This window comes from Dendrobates tinctorius, unplaced genomic scaffold (assembly GCF_039654945.1).
Source record: "Dendrobates tinctorius isolate UK_male_01 unplaced genomic scaffold, ASM3965494v1 ptg000193l, whole genome shotgun sequence".
Lineage (NCBI taxonomy): Eukaryota > Metazoa > Chordata > Amphibia > Anura > Dendrobatidae > Dendrobates > Dendrobates tinctorius.
Genome location: NW_027361860.1, coordinates 1,482,344 through 1,499,869, shown reverse-complemented (window position 1 = coordinate 1,499,869; position 17,526 = coordinate 1,482,344). Strand labels below are relative to the sequence as shown.

The window sequence follows — 17,526 nt, the reverse complement described above, 5'->3', positions numbered from 1 at the left end:
GTTAGAATGATCGTGGCACCATGTCCCTCCATGAAGTTTTAGAATTTTCACATTGGTTCCAAAAGAGCAGTGTGATTTCTGTATGGGTGAATATGATTGGCTTTCAGGCTTCTGTCTCAAGACTTAATACAGATCCCAGAAAGCAACACATGATCATAAACTCAAGCTGTTCCATAAACTATAAAGAACAAGCCCAGAAGTGATAATGGTAAAATGTATATCCCAAGTTTGGCAATCAAGATAATATACAACAGAAAACATTGTGAAAAAACACTGACCATAAGACCTGATATTCTCACTAAAGTAATCTGTACAGCAAGTTACAAAAAAAGCTCAAGCTATATTTTCTCCAAATTCTTTTGCGAATTCCTTTGCCTTAACTGCCAAGTTTATGCCATGGTCCAAGACCTTTACTTTCCAGGGAAAATTGAGGTAATTGAAGACAAAACTGGATGACTACAAGAGGATCATGGATAGAAGACCTGGCCTTACTTGTTTATGGCTTCTCTTAACCTCTCCCAATGAGCAGGTGGAGTACAGTCTGGACGTTGTTTCCAGTTGATGTATACTCGGTACATTGTGTCAGTTTCCATTGCTTTAAGCCAAAGGAAATATCCAGTCAAAGCAACAAAGACCCCCTCCCCATGAACAATTATCTATAGTAGGGCTCAAGATTGAAGAATAATGTCTGTCCTCTGTGTTCTTGTACAGGATAATGTGACATGGGCAAGTTTCCTTCAAGTTGGGTCAAAGCAAAGCTACTCAGTTTGATTTTATGACTATCTTTGTCCATGAGCAACACATTGTCTGGCTTCAGGTCCCTGTGCACCAACCCTCTACCATGCCAATAGTCGAGAGCCAAATATATCTATAATGCACACATGTTGACTGCATCCTTGGGAATTTCAACTTGCAGAAAACAGATCAGTACCATGAGATTTAGATTGATCTGAGCAGTAACTTGTCCAAAGCAAAAATACCAAACATTGAAGATGTTACTGTTGGGACAGTGGCTGATATAGTGAATAAAACTGTTGCTGTGATTGCCACATGGCAATCACATTAATGTGTATTCTGAGAGCCACTGCCAGATTAATTGGGCAACTACTTATATCCAGTGATAAGGTATTGGGAGACCCAACTTCATCATTTTGTCTGCTGGTATTAGCTTTTGGGTGCACAATAGATGGTGCAACCTATAGGTATTTGTATGGAATAATAAAATTGGTCCCATGCATTGGTATTTGTCTCCAGACCACTGACAGAGCCAGCTGAATTTGCTAAGAACTAATGACCATACACTATCAATAGCTATTGACTCACCACTTATTTGGTCAACACCCATTTCTCCCAACCTTTCCAAATTCATATTATCTTTCCGGGAAAAGATGGGCATCTTCTATATGTTAGATCATGGTGATTGGATAACTTTGCTTCAAGATGTGTGGAAACTTTTTACAGCTTATGTTGCTAAAAAAAAAAATGGATTTGCCAATGACCTACAGATAAACCTCTCTGCTCTATGGTCAGTTAAAATCCTGATCCCATGTTTATACCTAATTTACCACTTAAACCAACTTGGTTAACTTAAATCTTGGATATGCAGGTATTTGCATGTTGACTGTGAGTTCCAGAGGGCACCATTAAGAAAGGAGAAGGTGAGCACTGAATGTTTATAAGATCGTCAGGATATCTGTGCTGCAGGGTGAGTTTTTATTTATAATGGAAGGGGGCCAAGGGTTAGATCAGATGTCACCAGTGACTAGAGGGAGACATGAACAGGTTGCTTGATTTGTCTAGGTTTTGTACACTGGATGGATTGGAGTGACTGTGAAATATCAGCCTCTGTGCTGTTCATGGGAGAAGGGGAATAGAGGGGCTGATATGGAGTATACAGAATGTGTAAAGGGACAGAGACAAAAGAAAGCAGCAGCTAAGTGGTGTGCAATTTAACAAGAAGCATATTTGTTTAAATATCTGGCCAGCCGGGGGGGTGTGGCCTGGACAGCAATGGAGTAGGGTGTGCTGTCCGTGAGCTCTGAGGAGGTATCCTCTCAAATCGGCAAACATCCACTATAAAAATCGTTTTTTTTTCTCACTTTATCCTTGTATATCGTTTGCACTACCAGCAAGGAGAAATTTGAGACCTTTATGGACTATCTCGGACAGATTTTGAACTTTTCTGGGATCTGCCGCATGGTAGACGCCTCATACTCGGCCCAACCGCAGGGTATATCCTGAAACCCTGAAGCCCGTATATCTGGGCAGAAGAAACAAAGCTGGTGATTCCCCTCCACTACTCTAAAGGAGCTCCGATGCTATCTTCGGCTGATCCCCTGCTCCGTCCCCCGACTGCCTGATTGCCTCGTGATCATCGGGCTTCACCCCCCCTGCAGGGGCGCGTGAGTGCCAGGATATTGCTAAGGCCTGTCTTCGTCGCTGCGTGGTGGCTGCAGAGGCTCGTTCACCTGAAGAGCAGGGATCCTACACAGCAACGTGCCGGGAGTAAGTGAAGCCAGCCGTAGAGTGTGACGGCGGGTGTTGGGCTCCGGAGTGCCCGAGCGGCCCCTGCACACCGTTTTACAGTGGAGGAGCCGGACGGAGGGAGGGGGCCCCCCTCGAGGGTCGCACCAGGAGGCTGAAGGGCTGAGTGCAAAACGCGGCCACTGACGTGGAGAATCAGCACAAGTAAGTAGCCGCTGCGGTGTAACAGTGCCAAAGTACGGGAGGTTTTCCCCGGGGAGAAGGACTGAGGTGGACGAATACTGCAGAGCCATACAGACGTGGAGGTCCCCCTAAGCAAGAAGGCTGTAACCGGAGGTAAGAAGGCATCAGAGGATCAGGGGAGCGAGCAGCACTTAGATAACAGCCTTCATTAAAAGCTGCATTTGCAGGACTGTTTATCGCCCACGCTGTGAAAGCACCGATAATATCAGCGTTTCCCACTCTTTTTCCCTGGGGACTCTGGGAATATGGGAGAGATCTCGGGGGCTGTATTTTGTGCGCCAAGTGGGACAGACGTATGGTTGCAGCCGCAGACTCTGATCTCTCTATATACTCGCCATCCGTGAACTATTGCATCACTACCTGTGGATTTGGAACACGCTGCTAACTAAAAGTGTGGGCTTCAAAGTTTGTTAACAGACAAAGGGCATCTCTTGCCACTGGTTATCATACAAACCTATAACCCTACAGAACATTTGCTACTTACTATATGTGTGTTCCTAACTGTTAGCTTGGATAATAAGTCACTTTGACTCCCTGTCATTTGGTACAAAGTATTTTATTTGTCTCTGACATGATTAAGCGTAAATTATGCTAGACACTCCGTTGGTATTTTGATACAAACCCTCATTCATTGCTATAGGTTGAACTATTAGGGCGAGCGTGCAATCAGCCTACTGAATTTATTCTGCTTAATCCATATTCCTTCTAACATTTCTAACATTTAGCGAGCTCAAGGTAACAATACCTTGCTCTGCTCTTTTCCGGTTTTCGGATCTGGGGCCACTTTTGTGGTGTTTCTACCATCCAATTTGTTGTCTTGGGACCAAACTTGGTGGCGATTACCACCAGTGTAAAATTCATTATCAAGTCTCCAATCTGGGACCACTGTGGTGGTGAACTCTATATCCAGTCTATTGACTAGGGGACCACCTCAGTAGTGATTCTCATAACCAATCCTCTGATCTGGGCCTTCTTCTGGGGTTTTTATTTTATTTTATTCGTTCCTAATCTTGATTTGTCAAAATGAGTCAAAACAACTCTAAAAATAACTCCTCAAAGCTTCCTTTACCTAATACCCAAAAGGCCAATAAACCACATATATCATTTCGAAATCCTTCAGAGGACTCGACTAATCTCCCAAGCCCAGGTAGGTCTAGGTCACCAAGGTCACCATCAAAAAATCCTGGCAATAGGGCAGAACCTAAATTTTACTTAACTACCCAGCAGAGTAAAATTCAAAACAAAACCACTCCACTAAAGTCCAAAAAAGAACTGCAATTAACCACCGACGAAATGGATACTACCATTTCTAGGAAGAGGACTGATCCAGAGGATTGGGGGAGAGGCAGTAGGGGCCCGTCAGACTACTCAGACTCTGAATCAGAGGACCCCTCCCCTAACGCGAGCCCTGCGAGAAGTAGATTCAAAAAGTCACAAACATGTTCAGATGACGTAACATCCCAAATTTCTAGCATGATGGATGCATACATGCAGAAAATAACTAAGCAAATAAATGAAGAAATGCAGACTAACTTCGAAAAACAGACTAATTATATACAAAGGACAATGGAGTCATTTACTAAAAAATTGGAAAAACAAGGATTATAGGGCTAGAAAAAATTGTAAATAAACACACAACCGAAAACCGAGAACTTTGGTCCGAAATTGACCGTTTGAGAATTAAAATGGCAGATCTGGAGGACCGAAATAGACGTAACAATATTAAAATCCGAGGTATTCCTGAAACCGTTCCTCCTGATAAGCTTCTTGATTATGCCCAATCCTTATTTAAGAAAACAATTCCATCCCTCTCTGATCAAGAGCTCACAATAGATAGAATCCATAGATTGCCTAAGCCTTCTGGCATCGCCACTGACCTTCCAAGAGATACGATTCTTAGGATTCATTTTTTTCATCTCAAAGAGCAGATACAGAACTACATCAAAACTGAGAAAAAATTTCCTGAGCCTTTTGATAATCTTAAACTGTTCGCTGATTTGTCTAATGAAACCTTAGAGGGCATGAGGGCTTTTAAAAAGATTACAGCCCCCTTGAGGGACATGGGAATCCCATATGAATGGGGTTTCCCGTTGAAGCTTCTGGTGCAATATAGGGGCAAAACAATCCCCCTTATTACTCCTGCTGAAGGATAAAAGTTTCTAGCTTCAATCACATAAGTTGAACCCGGAGAATAATGCCTAAAACTTTGTTAATTTTAAAGTATATCCTGAAAGAGGTTGCTCATGGGGTTTCGGGAGTACTGTCTTAAACTTTGCTGGATCAAAAGTATAATATAATATTTTGGTAAAATATGTTTATTTGGTTAAAAGAGCCTATAAGGTTTTTTGTGTTACATATACTATATTTGTTAATACTTCTGTTTTTTCTTCCTCTGAATACTACTTTTTACTTCGGAGGATACCTCAAATTTTGAGCTCATTCACGAACTTTCCCCCGATCAGTGAAGAATCCACTGGAGGGATTCTATGGAGAGGATTTATTTTGTTTACTTATACACTGTATTAGTGTAAATTGTTCTGTTTTTAGTTGTTCAATAGTTCCACTTTTCGAGTAAAGCTTCCAACACCTGCTAATAACATATTGTTCTGCTTACACTAAACTTGGACATAGTTTACTTTTTGAACGTAATCTCCAACCCCTAAACCGATACTTAAAAATGTCTATTAAAATTATGACATATAACGTGAGGGGCCTCAACAGTCCGAGGAAAAGATTTACTGTTAAGGATGAATTGCGCAAATCCAAATCGGATATCATTTGTATTCAGGAAACTAAGTTTAGAAATATTGACCATCCAAAATTTGAAGACAAAAAACTCCCACACATTTGAATCAAGTAGTGATAGGAAAAAGGCAGGGGTCATGACATTGATTGGACATAATCTCACCTTTGAGCTTCTGGAAGAACACAGGGATGAAAAAGGAAACTACCACATTCTAATTTGTAGCATCAATAGTCATTTGTATACGATTGTAAATGTCTATGTCCCAAACACAGGTCAGATTAAATTTTTGAATAAATTAGTGAAGAAACTACTAGAAATTAAAAAAGGGGACCTAATAATTTTGGGAGATTTTAATGTAGTACCTGATGGCCACCTTGATTCTTCAGCCAAAAACAGATACAAAGCCTTAACACTAAACAACTGGTTACACCAAAATGAGCTGTATGACGTGTTTAGATGTCTTAATACTACATCCATAGAATATACCCACTTCTCCGATGTGCATAAAACTGCTTCTAGGATTGATCTGATGATTTCCGATGTCTTTTCTCTGCCCAAATTTAAACAAATATCTATAATGCCCAAAACAGTATCTGATCATGCTCCTGTTATTGGTGAACTGATTTCCGGTCCTTCCTCTAAAACACTTTCTATGGAAGTGTAATGCAAACATTATTAACAACCCAACCCATAAGAACACAATTATTTCAGCTATTAAGAACTATTTCCGAGAGAACGGGTCAGATACAGTGGACCCATTTATTCTCTGGAATGCCCACAAGGCTGTGATTAGAGGGGCCCTGTTTCAAATTTCATCTAAGGTAAAGAAACAAAATAGGGCTAAGATTAAAGAATTGCAATCAACGATAAAACTCAAAGAATCAGAACTAACTAATTCCTCAACTCATTCAACCACAATCCAATCTGTAATTACAAATCTGAGACAGGAATTGAGATCATTGATTTTTTTCTTTTTATGATTCAGTTGTCAAATCATCCAAATTTAAACATTACGCCTCTTTAAATAAACCAACTCGTTACATGATGAACAGGTTAAGACAGAATTCATAATAGAATTGCTAAAATTTCTTCCCCTAGGGGACAGTTGCTGACTCACCCGCAAGACATTGTGGATGCGTTTGCTTCCTTTTACTCGGAGTTATATAATCTTAACCAAAATCCACATCAAATCCAACCAAAAGAATCAGAAATTAAGGCGTTTCTCTGAAATCTCACCTTGCCAAAACTTACGCTTGACAATCTGACTGACCTCACAGCTCCTTTTTCAATAGAAGAAATTATTGAAAACATAAAAGATTTAAAAGCATTCAAATCTCCAGGGCCAGACGGCTTCATTAATGAATATTACAAGTCCTTCAGTGAAATCTTAGCGCCACACCTATCCAAAATTTTCAACATAGCTTCCTCAACTGGCAAATTCCCAAAAGAAGTGCTGGAGGCTACAATCATTTTGATCCCAAAATCCAAAGGAGATACAGACCAACTAACAAATTACAGGCCAATATCATTAATAAACACAGATATTAAACTATACTCAAAAATTCTTGCCAATAGAACCAATAACTTCCTACCTAAATTAATAAACAATGATCAAATAGGCTTTGTTAGGGGTAGACAATCTGTGGATGGAACAAGAAGGATTATTGACTTGATGAAAATTATCAACTCTAGAAAAATCCCTTCAGTTATTGCTTCTTTAGATGCGGAAAAAGCATTTGACCGATTAAATTGGACATATCTAAACTTTAACTCTACAAAAATTTGGCTTCAACCCACAGAGTCTTTCTGCAATAATGGCTCTGTACTCGAATCCGTCTGCAAAAATATTTTCAAATAACCACCTTTCATCATCATTTCTAATCTCGAACGGTACACGACAAGGTTGCCCCCTTTCTCCCTTGTTTGCACTGGCTATTGAGCCTTTAGCTCAAGCAATAAGGGAGAAAAAAAATATTTCAGGAATTCAAACAAAGTGTAGGGACTTGAAAATTGGCCTATTTGCAGATGACGTTGTTCTAACCCTGACAAATCCTTTAATATCCATTTTTGAAACCCAAAACATACATGATTGGTTTTCTCGATTATCATACTTTAAAATTAATGAGGTCAAGTCTCAGGTAATGCATTTTAATTTGGACCCTTCTCAGATTGAGATTAAGAAATTTATCTCATGGAGCTGGGTGGAAAAAGATTTCACTTATCTTGGGATTAAAATAACTAAAAATATGAACTCTCTTATCCCCACAAATATCGACATATTAATTAGAAATATCTCACTCGATTTTAATTTTTTTGCGGGGAAAGATTTATCGTGGTGGGGGAAAAATATATCGGTCAAGACCTTCATAATTCCAAAAATTCTATACATTTTTAGATCCATACCTATTCCAATTCCCACATCATACTTAAATAATATTCAGTCATTAACGCCTACCTGTGGAACAACAAAAGAGCGAGAGTTGCTACTGGAACACTTCACAAAAATAAACTCACGGGCGGAATGGGTCTACCTAATATTACGGCTCATTACTACACCAATCTAATTAAGCAAAGTTTCCACTGGTGGTCCAAGGAGGAAGCCCCTGCTTGGTTAGATCTTGAGACCACGCTAAATCTAGATTCTGCTCCTAAAGAATTCATTCTCAAACAATTAATGAACATTAAAAATATTAGTACCAAATCGCACCCAATATTTATAGCGGCTAGCAAGGCCCGGTCTAAATTGGCTAGGCCAAAGAGAGGCTTGGATAGATTTGAATCTCTAAGTAATCTTGCCATTTCTTTCATTTTTGAACTATATAACAAAGTGGTCAACCCTCTATGGACAGAATATAAAATCATAAAATTAAAAGACATATTTGATGGGAAAATTTTTTTTACCCTTTAATACTTTAAAAAGTAACTTTGGTGTTCCTTCTGCTTTTTGCGAACATCAGATTGTAAAAGATCAGATACAAAAATTTTTCTCCAATAGACCTTTTTTCTCCGAAGCAGCACAAAATATCATTTGTAACCCTGATCACAAAATCTTTTGGAGCTACAAGTGTATATATATGGATGGTTCAATCATAACATCGAATTTGCTAAATCCCCAATTATGTTAAAATGGGAGGAAGAGCTTCAACTAACAATTGATGCAGACGAGTGGGAAAAGGCTCTTGCCCGTACTTATTCCTCTACTATCTCAATGACTCTACAAGAGTCGTATTTTAAGATAGTTTCTCAGTGGTATCTAACTCCCGCAAGGCTGTCTTTGATTGGCAGTCATAATTCCTCGGACTGTTGGAGAAATTGCGGCCATAGGGGTAATTTACTTCACATTTTCTGGAATTGCACTAAGATAAAACCGCTATGGAAAAAGATTTCCGATATGATTAACGTTCTAATAGATGGGAATATTGTCCTTTCCCCTCAGATGGCATTGCTTTCTGTTGGTCTAAATTTTATACATTTCTCTCTTGGGGCTATTGTTCATATCTTACTGATTACAAAAAATGCTATTGCATACAAATGGAAAAGTACTACTCCTCCTTCCGTCCAAGAGATTGTGGAGCAGATTGTTCTTCACAAGACATATGAACAAAAGTTCTCCATTGCTAACGATTGTTTTAAACATTTTTCTGATAAATAGTCCCGTTGGTCAGAGGCTTTCCCATAACATACTGTAGTTTGAACTACTGTTTCGATTTTCGGAGATTCGTCCGCGTAGAAGTTTAGCTTATGCTGCTAGGTGTTTATGTGGTACTTTGATGTAAATGTGTTTACTTGTGTATGTATATCACAAATGTCTTCTCACTCCTTTTTTTCCCTTTTCTTTCCTTCCCTCTTTCCCATTTCCCCCTCCCACTCTTTCCTTAACTTCATTATCCTTGTTTTTTCCACCGCCTTTCAAATTTAAAATTTCAATAAAGTTAATTTGAAAAAAAATAAAAAAAATATCTGGCCAGCCTTGGCTGTCTCCTGCCCTATGCACATGCCATGTTTAACCAGCAAGACACTCTGAAAATATTGCACTTAGAAATAAATTTGTGTGCACACATGCGCTCCCCAAGCCAGATCTGAATTTATCAGAAGTTTTCTAGGATGAAAGGACTAATTTGCTTTGAATAATTAATTAGCAAGTGCCCACAGCAGGCATTACTATGTAAGATGCATAAACGCTCATACTTGGCAGCAGAAAAAAAACTAAGTGAAAACACTGAACATTTTAGAAGGTGATCCTAGGGGTAACTTCTTTCCTAGCAGAGAGTGACATGGTAAGCATGCTGATATGAGGAGACTTTAAACCTTCAATGCTCCTTGAGGAAATGTGGAAGTTGTCTCTTCAGAGAGGAAGAACAAGAACTCTAGTGCCACCTATAGGGAGTAGCACATTGACCATTAGGATTGCTCCTTCCTGTAGGTGGCACGAGAGTTCTAGCCCCCTTCTGAAGAGACGTTTAGCAACATTTTAGAAGCAAGTGCAGGAACAAATGGTAAATGGCAGATGCCACGCACACAGATCACTGAAAAGCTTCTGGTATATTTCTAATGTCCACTCAGACCAAGGACAGATCAAATAACGTCACCCGGTGGCCATTTTCAGGATTTCTAATTCACTGTACACCTTTTCCTCTTTACATTTATTCTTTGCTATTATTTTTACAGCCACGACTTCCTCGCTGACTGGGTGTGATGCCAAGATGACCTGAGGTAAAAATCACAACAGATCAGATCAAACTGCCATATATTATATGAATCTGTGTAATGGATCACTACAATGAATATGTATGTCCCTCCAGTGTATCTGGTGCAGGATACATTGGGGAACACTGAGGATAAATCAACACTTGTCCAAATCCTCCCTCACCAAGCTCTTTACAGAAGTCAAAACTGTACAGGGCAATAGGGTTTTCTTTGTTTTCCATGTCTCTGAAGGGTAAAGCACAGCATCTGGCATCACCATCGTCTAGAGCTGGCATGTCTAAGGCATCAGAGGTCATCATATACCTTCTAACTGCAAGGATTATACAAGATTTATTAAAATTTATCTGAATCTCCAAATTTTACCCATTAAGAAATAAGATAAGCCTATTTGGTATCACTACATCTGAATAAGTACAAAAATGTGGTGTAATCCCTACTTCTGGAGCCTTAGTATTTGTTACTGTAAAACCTACTGGGTCGCCCTCCCAGGCCTGTGGGGTACACGGTACCGGGCTGGTGTCAGTGGAACGTGTCACAGCAACGGTGACCCGGACTGTGGCCCTCGGTGCCCAAGTCAATGGTGGTATAAGAAGTTTGTTCGTGATGCCACCTGTGGTGCTCTGCAATGGAGATCTTAAGCCGACACTGCAGACAGATCCTCTGGGACAGATGGTGGGATGCAGCAGTGATGGTATAGCCCTCCACAGGCAGGGATGATGTCCCAGGGCAGTGCAGTTGTAATGGGAAGGTGCAGGCAGTGTAAAGGATGGTACCCAGATGTAGTGGTGCTGAGCGGATTGGTGTAAGAATGAATGGATAACACTGAGGCTTGTAGTTCCAAGGCTTTACTCAGTCTGCGGTACACAAGGATGCCTGCCTCCGGGCCGTGTCCTCCTGGTCAGAGTCTCGGCCAACCTCCAGGCCAGATGGAGAGGAGCTTTCTAACTCTCCGCCAACATGTACCTTTCCTGAACGACTCCTCTATAGCGCCTTTAAGTGTGAAGATCTCCAGTACCTTGGTACTCTGAAGTTCCTCTTGTCAGATGTTCCTAACAACTCTACTCGTATGGCAGACAGCTGTAGCCTGTATCGGGGACTCCTTTCTACAGAGTCCTGGCTCTCTATTCAGTTGCTGTTGTGCCCAAGTATTAGATGGGAGTAGTGCATTTACAGACAACTACTCCACCGGTGTCTGCTGCAGAACCATAAGTGTCCATACAACCTCGGGGACCAGGACCCGGCCTTGCGCTGAGAACCTATAGGCAGGGATCCTCATCCAACCAACGTCTCCTCTGTTCTCCTACTCCTTCTTACCCCACTGATCTTTCTCTCTTATGGAAGCTTAGGTTGCAGTTCTACGTCCTTCTTCTGTTTCTTTCCCGTGCCAGCTGGCTCAGATCACTGAGGCAGCTGCAGCACTCCTTCCTCCATCCCTTCTTCCAGGGATCCCCACTCCTCCCGAGTGGCTTCCTTCCTCACTGACCCTCTGTCAGACTGAACCTTTAATCCTACACTTTCCCCTCTTTTATGTATCTTAACTCCACCCACCTCCCAGCACATCCAGTGTTCCATTCAGGGAACCACCAGACGTGCCCTGCTACTCTCTATGCACTGAGCCGCAATGTGGTTGTGCAAAACTACCCTGTTGTGTGGGGTGGGAGTGTGGAAAGGAGTTCCCACCTTACCTGGATGGAGGGGCACTACACCTTAGGAGAAGGTGCAGTACCTCTGTGGCGACTGAGCCTCAGGGGCGCCACACTACAGCTGCTGGTTATCTGGAAGTTCCATGTTTTTACCCAATCTTCATCTCCTTCTGTAAAGAAGAATCCAAAATTTTCCCAAAATTGTGTCCTTAACCCCTAGAACGCATGACCATAAAAATCTACACTTTCACATACCTGGGGCCTTTTATGCCAGTGTGCAAATAACATGGAAAAACTCAAACGAAAATAATTTTCAAAGTTTATTTGAAAATTGCAAAGTAAGGATGCATTCCCACTAGCGCTGGATCTGCCAGGAGGAGATCTGTAATGGATCTGACCTCCTGGTGACCCCAGCTAAGGCTGTCAGAATCCAAGCATTCCAGCAGCCTTTAACTGGAGAACCAAGAGGTCATATCCATTACAGATCACCTCCTGGCAGACCCCAGCGCCAGTGGGAACACAGCCTAAGATGCGAATAATTCAATAATTCAAAACATTACTATGTGCAAAAAAAACCCAAGAGTGTAACTGGGCTTAAAACGCCCAATATATACATTCGATATAACTCTTTATAATAATCTTTGTCTAAAAGTGTTTTATATAAAAGTTGCAGTAAACATGCTGCAGGAATATCTCTTTTCAAAGGTTCCTTTTCTACTTTACTAATGACCGCAACAACTTTCACATGTTATCTGTTCGGAAGAATGCTCCTTGCAGACATTTTGTCGACAGGTAGTAGAGACATGCTTGGATTTCCTGTCCTTCTTTGCTGGACAAATATAACATCGCTTTCTTTTTTTATCTCTTGGCTCTGGATGTTCCTGAAAACGTATACCACATCAGATCATAGCTTCTGTTTGCCTTTGTAAGCATTTTGTTCTGCTTCTCTCCATGTTAGGCATTAAAAGTTCATAGCAAAGTTCTATCAAGTATAGACATCTCTTGTCCTTTCTGTTGGCATGGAATTCTGGATGAGTCTCAGTATAAACAATATAGGTATTGAGGGCTGACACATCTAGCATATTATAAAAAAGAACTACAGGCCAACGTTTTGTCTGCCTCTTGCACGTATACTCTCCAATCATTTCATCCATCTTGTCCACTCCTCCTTTGGTTTTATTATAATGCAAGATGATTTTGGGTTTCTGATTCCTGTTATTGGTGTCTATACTTCCATCACGGTGCATTGTACTCGGTGTATTTGATTTCTGTAATCAAACGACAATGGTGTCTTATAAAGCTAAGAAAGAAAAATCTGTGATATTACTATCATAAAGTTGGCGATGTTGATTGTGCTTCATGATTGGAGGAATTTCTCGGCGGTTTTGCTTCATTGTACCAACAAGTGTAACTTGTTTCTGATGCAAAAAATTCCCCAGTTCAAGATTGGTGAAGTAGTAGTCCATTGTTATATTTTTTCCAGAATAGAAAATTGGTTCGCAAGTGTTTTTACTACGTCAGAACATAGGTCTTTCTGGACTGGAGCGTCAACATCTTTGCCACAGTAAATCAGACCATTCATTCCATAATGGCTTGTAGAATCAGATATCCAGAAAATTTTAATACCATATTTAGCAGGTTTGCTGGGCTTATACTGAATGAAATTGCAACGTCCCCTACATGCAAGAAGTTGCTCATCCACTGTCACATTGTCACTAGCATGGTAATGCTTAGTACAGTTCTTGACAAAGATTCCAGATGTAGCTAATGGGGGCTAATTTATCTGTTTTCAACCTGACAGGATGAGTTCTCTTGTCATCAAAACGAAGGCTTCCCCGAATATCCTCAAATCTATTGACTGACATTTGTAGCTTTGTAATGTGGATCTGAAAAGGGTTCATAAAGAGTTCTCTGATAGGAACATCGTATGATTTTATACTCCCTGCCAGAAGAGTAAGGCCAATATAAGCACACAGTTCCTCTTTTGTTATATTTTTCCATGTTTTTTTTTCTTCCTGAAGCGATACGTTTTCCTTCTAAGTTAGCACACAAAACTACCTTATCTACAATATCATCTGAAAAAAATTTACAGAACATATCTCTTTTGGACAAGAATTGTGGAATTCCTACAGTTCCTTGAGCAACTCATACAATATTATGTGATGGGGTTCGTCCAAGAACCTCAGCAGTACTGTTCCAAAAAACATTAGTTTTGGATGTTCTATTTGTACGCTCTGCTGGATCCATTACTTCATCTGAAGAATCACTGGACGATGAAGTAGACATTAGCTGGTGGCATGTACTCTTCATCAGACAAAGTTCACTGTCTTCATCACTATCAAAAATGATTGCTCTGATTTCTTGGTCAGTCAAACCCCTGGATGTGGACTGTGCCATTGTAAACTTAGAAGTCAGTAAACTAAGATGAAAAAAAATTACAATCAGGGTTGTACACTCTTTGTTAGTGTGTGCTAAGGGTAAAGTGCAGACCCCTCCTCTCACCTTCAGCAGGTCACCACTCTCTTTTAGTTGCAGTAGAAGCTTTTGGATTTTTGGAACTCAAAGTCTCTTTTTCAAGAAACCTGACTCCTTCCTCCAAAGTCTCTTCAGCAAGTAGCACACAATGAACAGTGTTCAGGACCTATGATGATGTCAGAGACGCATGACGTTGTGAGGGAGCCTCCTTCCCAAGATCACAAGACCATGTAGTCAGGCAGAATTCACACTCTTCATAGCAACAGCAGAGTCATAAAGACTGAGTCAAAGTCTTACCCAGCAACAGTGAAGACAAAAAGACTTAGGATCACATGTAAACCTAGTACGGGCCTAAAAGGCCCCAGGTATGTGAATATGGGGTATTCACAAAAAAGAGTTGTTATACCGAAATGCCTGTAACATAAAAATAAATGAACAACTGGAAATGGCAAACAACTATATACCTGGGGAATATCTAGAGTTTCAAAATTCTAGCTAAAGTAATCTTGCCAAAAATAGGAAACAACAGGGCAGACCTGCGAGGCCCCCAGGTATGGGTTCTAGGGTTAACAAATCTGTTTTGGGTGTTGCAACTTTCCCATTTGTGATCACATCATTTGTAATATCACCTGTCCACACAGATTCCTCTTAATCTCTTATTTCTATATTCCAGTAAAACACATCTGTAGGACGGCATTCCCATGTGCCTGTCTTATTAGTGTGTATGTAATCTCTTGTGACTGTGTGAACTTAGTCTTGGGTCCTGTGGTAGCATGTAATATTATGTCAGTGTGTATGAAGTGTAGCTCAATACAGCAATTTACACCATAACCAATGCAAATGTTTCCAGTAATATCTGCTGAATTGTCTGGTATGTCTTCATCTATTAGGTATTGTAGACTAGATCCTCTTGGACTTTGTGAATGTAGAGTTTTTGACAAGGTTCATTCACTTCACTAGTATTTATTCCATGATGCAAAAGATCTTCTGCATAGATCAGTTGAAAAAGTATAGAGTAACAGAAATGTGATTCCCATCAAATAGCTTTTCCTGAGAAATGTCTTCTCCTGTAGGATTGGTGTTGAATCAAATCCATTAAGGACAGGATGTTTAATATTCCAGCTCTTATTGGAATCCATTTCTTCCTAAAATAAATGCAGTATCATTCTGCAATATACAACTTGCATTGATCAACATGTACCCACACTTTATTGTCTGTGGGTAATTTTAACCATATTAGATGCTTGTTGAATAAGAATCATAACTTGTCCCATGGTTTCAATAATCTCAAAGGGACCTTCCCAGCTACTTTCCCAAGGTCCATTCTTCCTGACAGTTTAATCCTCACTAGAGCCCCTTTCTTGAACGGATTCATATGGTGTCTCCATTCTCTGTGTTCTTGATGCAGCATGTGGAAGTATGGCTTTCAAGCTTTCCTGCAACTACTGCAACCATTTGGGCCTTGCAACAGCATCTGTTTGAGGTGTGGACAAAAATGGTTCATGTGGAAAAATTGCATTTTTCTTACTGTCATTAGTTCGAAAGGAGAAAATTGAGTTGTGGAAGAAGTCGTTCCTCACACTCAACAGTGCAAAAGTTACGGCATCAACCCAAGTATCTCCTTTGTTCAACAAAATCTTAGCAATTCTGGATTTTATTGTTCTTTTCATCATTTCCACAATACCAGCGGACAGTGGATGGTAAGGTACATTAAACTGTTGTACCCCTAGAATAGTACAAACTGCTTGCATGACTTTTCCTGTAAAGTGACTTCCTCAATAAGAGGTGATCATTCTTGGTATCTACAAAGTACAAAAGACATGATTAAATAATGCTCTCTGAAGACAAAGCAGCATCTTTCCTGACAGGTAAACTACAACCCATTTAGAAATAACATCTACTACAACCAATGCATAAAAAACAAATCTGAACTGAGAAAAGTAAGTTAATGTGTATGCACAATGTAAGTGCATATTAACACATGACCATTAACCAGAGAAAACAAAAAGCAAAAAACACAAATATCCTGAACTAAAAGTAAAAAATATACTGCAAATAATGCATAAAGGTAATAATAATAATAAGGGTATTTAGTAAACATAATTTTGATCAAAATGTACAAGCCATCCCGCCACGTCACGGCAACCCTTGTGACAGTAGGTTATGAAGCTGATCTAAATGGCAGAGACCTTCCACCTGAGGAGGAGGACTGAGAGTGGACATCAGAAGTCTCTGACTGTGATTTAAGTCAGCCGACTCCCTAATTATGTGCTGATTTTTTTTTTTCCTGCCCTGAGGTTCTGGTTTCCAGTTCTGTTCCTGCCTTCTCAAGCTAAGTGTGCTCTGCTATTTTTTCACATGGGATTTGGTCTGGTTTACTCAGGTTTTTGTGGTCAGCCAGCCCCTGCTGGGGCTGTGCTGAATTTCCATTCTTAGTCTGTTTATGCCAGTTTGCTTTTTGTCCCTGATCAGATTGGTATATTCTGAAGACAGAGCAAAAAGACCAGAGTGCTGATATAGGGAATTGAAGTCTAGCGACTTCAGGGATTTTGTTATCCGAAAGTGTTGGACATTTTTTTGGCAGGGTTTTGTGCGTGATTGCAGACAGCATCTTTCCTTTCCTGTCCTTTCTAGTTAGTGTGGGCTCCATTGTTTGCTCAGCCTATTTTTCTATCTGTGTTTGTGTTTTCATCTTGTCTCACCGACAATACATTTTTGGGGGCTGTCTATTGCTTTGAGGTCTGCTCTGGGGCAGTTTAGATTTCCCCTTCTCTTGCTTTAGGCTTATTTAGTTCTCCTGCTGTGTCAAGGCGTCTAGGATCATCGTAGGTACGCTCCACGGCTACTGCTAGTTGTGTGGATAGGATCAGGGGTCTGCAATCCGCTTGGTTACCAACCTCTCTGGTTTTCTGTGCCTTAGCTTGTTTTTGTGTTTTCCTCCTCGGTGACTCATTCATAACATATAGCTGTCTTTCAAGGATGATGCCAATAATGACTCTCAATGGTCTGAAGATCAGCTGATTGCAACTAAACTGTGCTGGCCTTGTGATTGGCCAGGCAGAGGTGGACATCATGAACCATTCCACTGTGTCCATCTTTGAAATTCTGGAAAAAACATGGTCAGCACAAGACTGCACCCGAGTGAATATGAAGATTGAGTTTGGTGTGGATGTGACCAAAAAAGAAATGGTCTTTGCTGATGTGATTGATAATGAATCGTGGCATCTA

The 17,526-nt window shown here is 40.4% G+C and overlaps 1 long non-coding RNA gene across 1 annotated transcript in view; it reads left to right on the top strand.

Annotated features, from left to right (window-relative positions):
• Positions 1 to 17,526, top strand: part of LOC141055990 (uncharacterized) — a 303,731-nt gene that overhangs the window by 150,578 nt on the left and 135,627 nt on the right. The gene's annotated exons all lie outside the window — the stretch shown is intronic.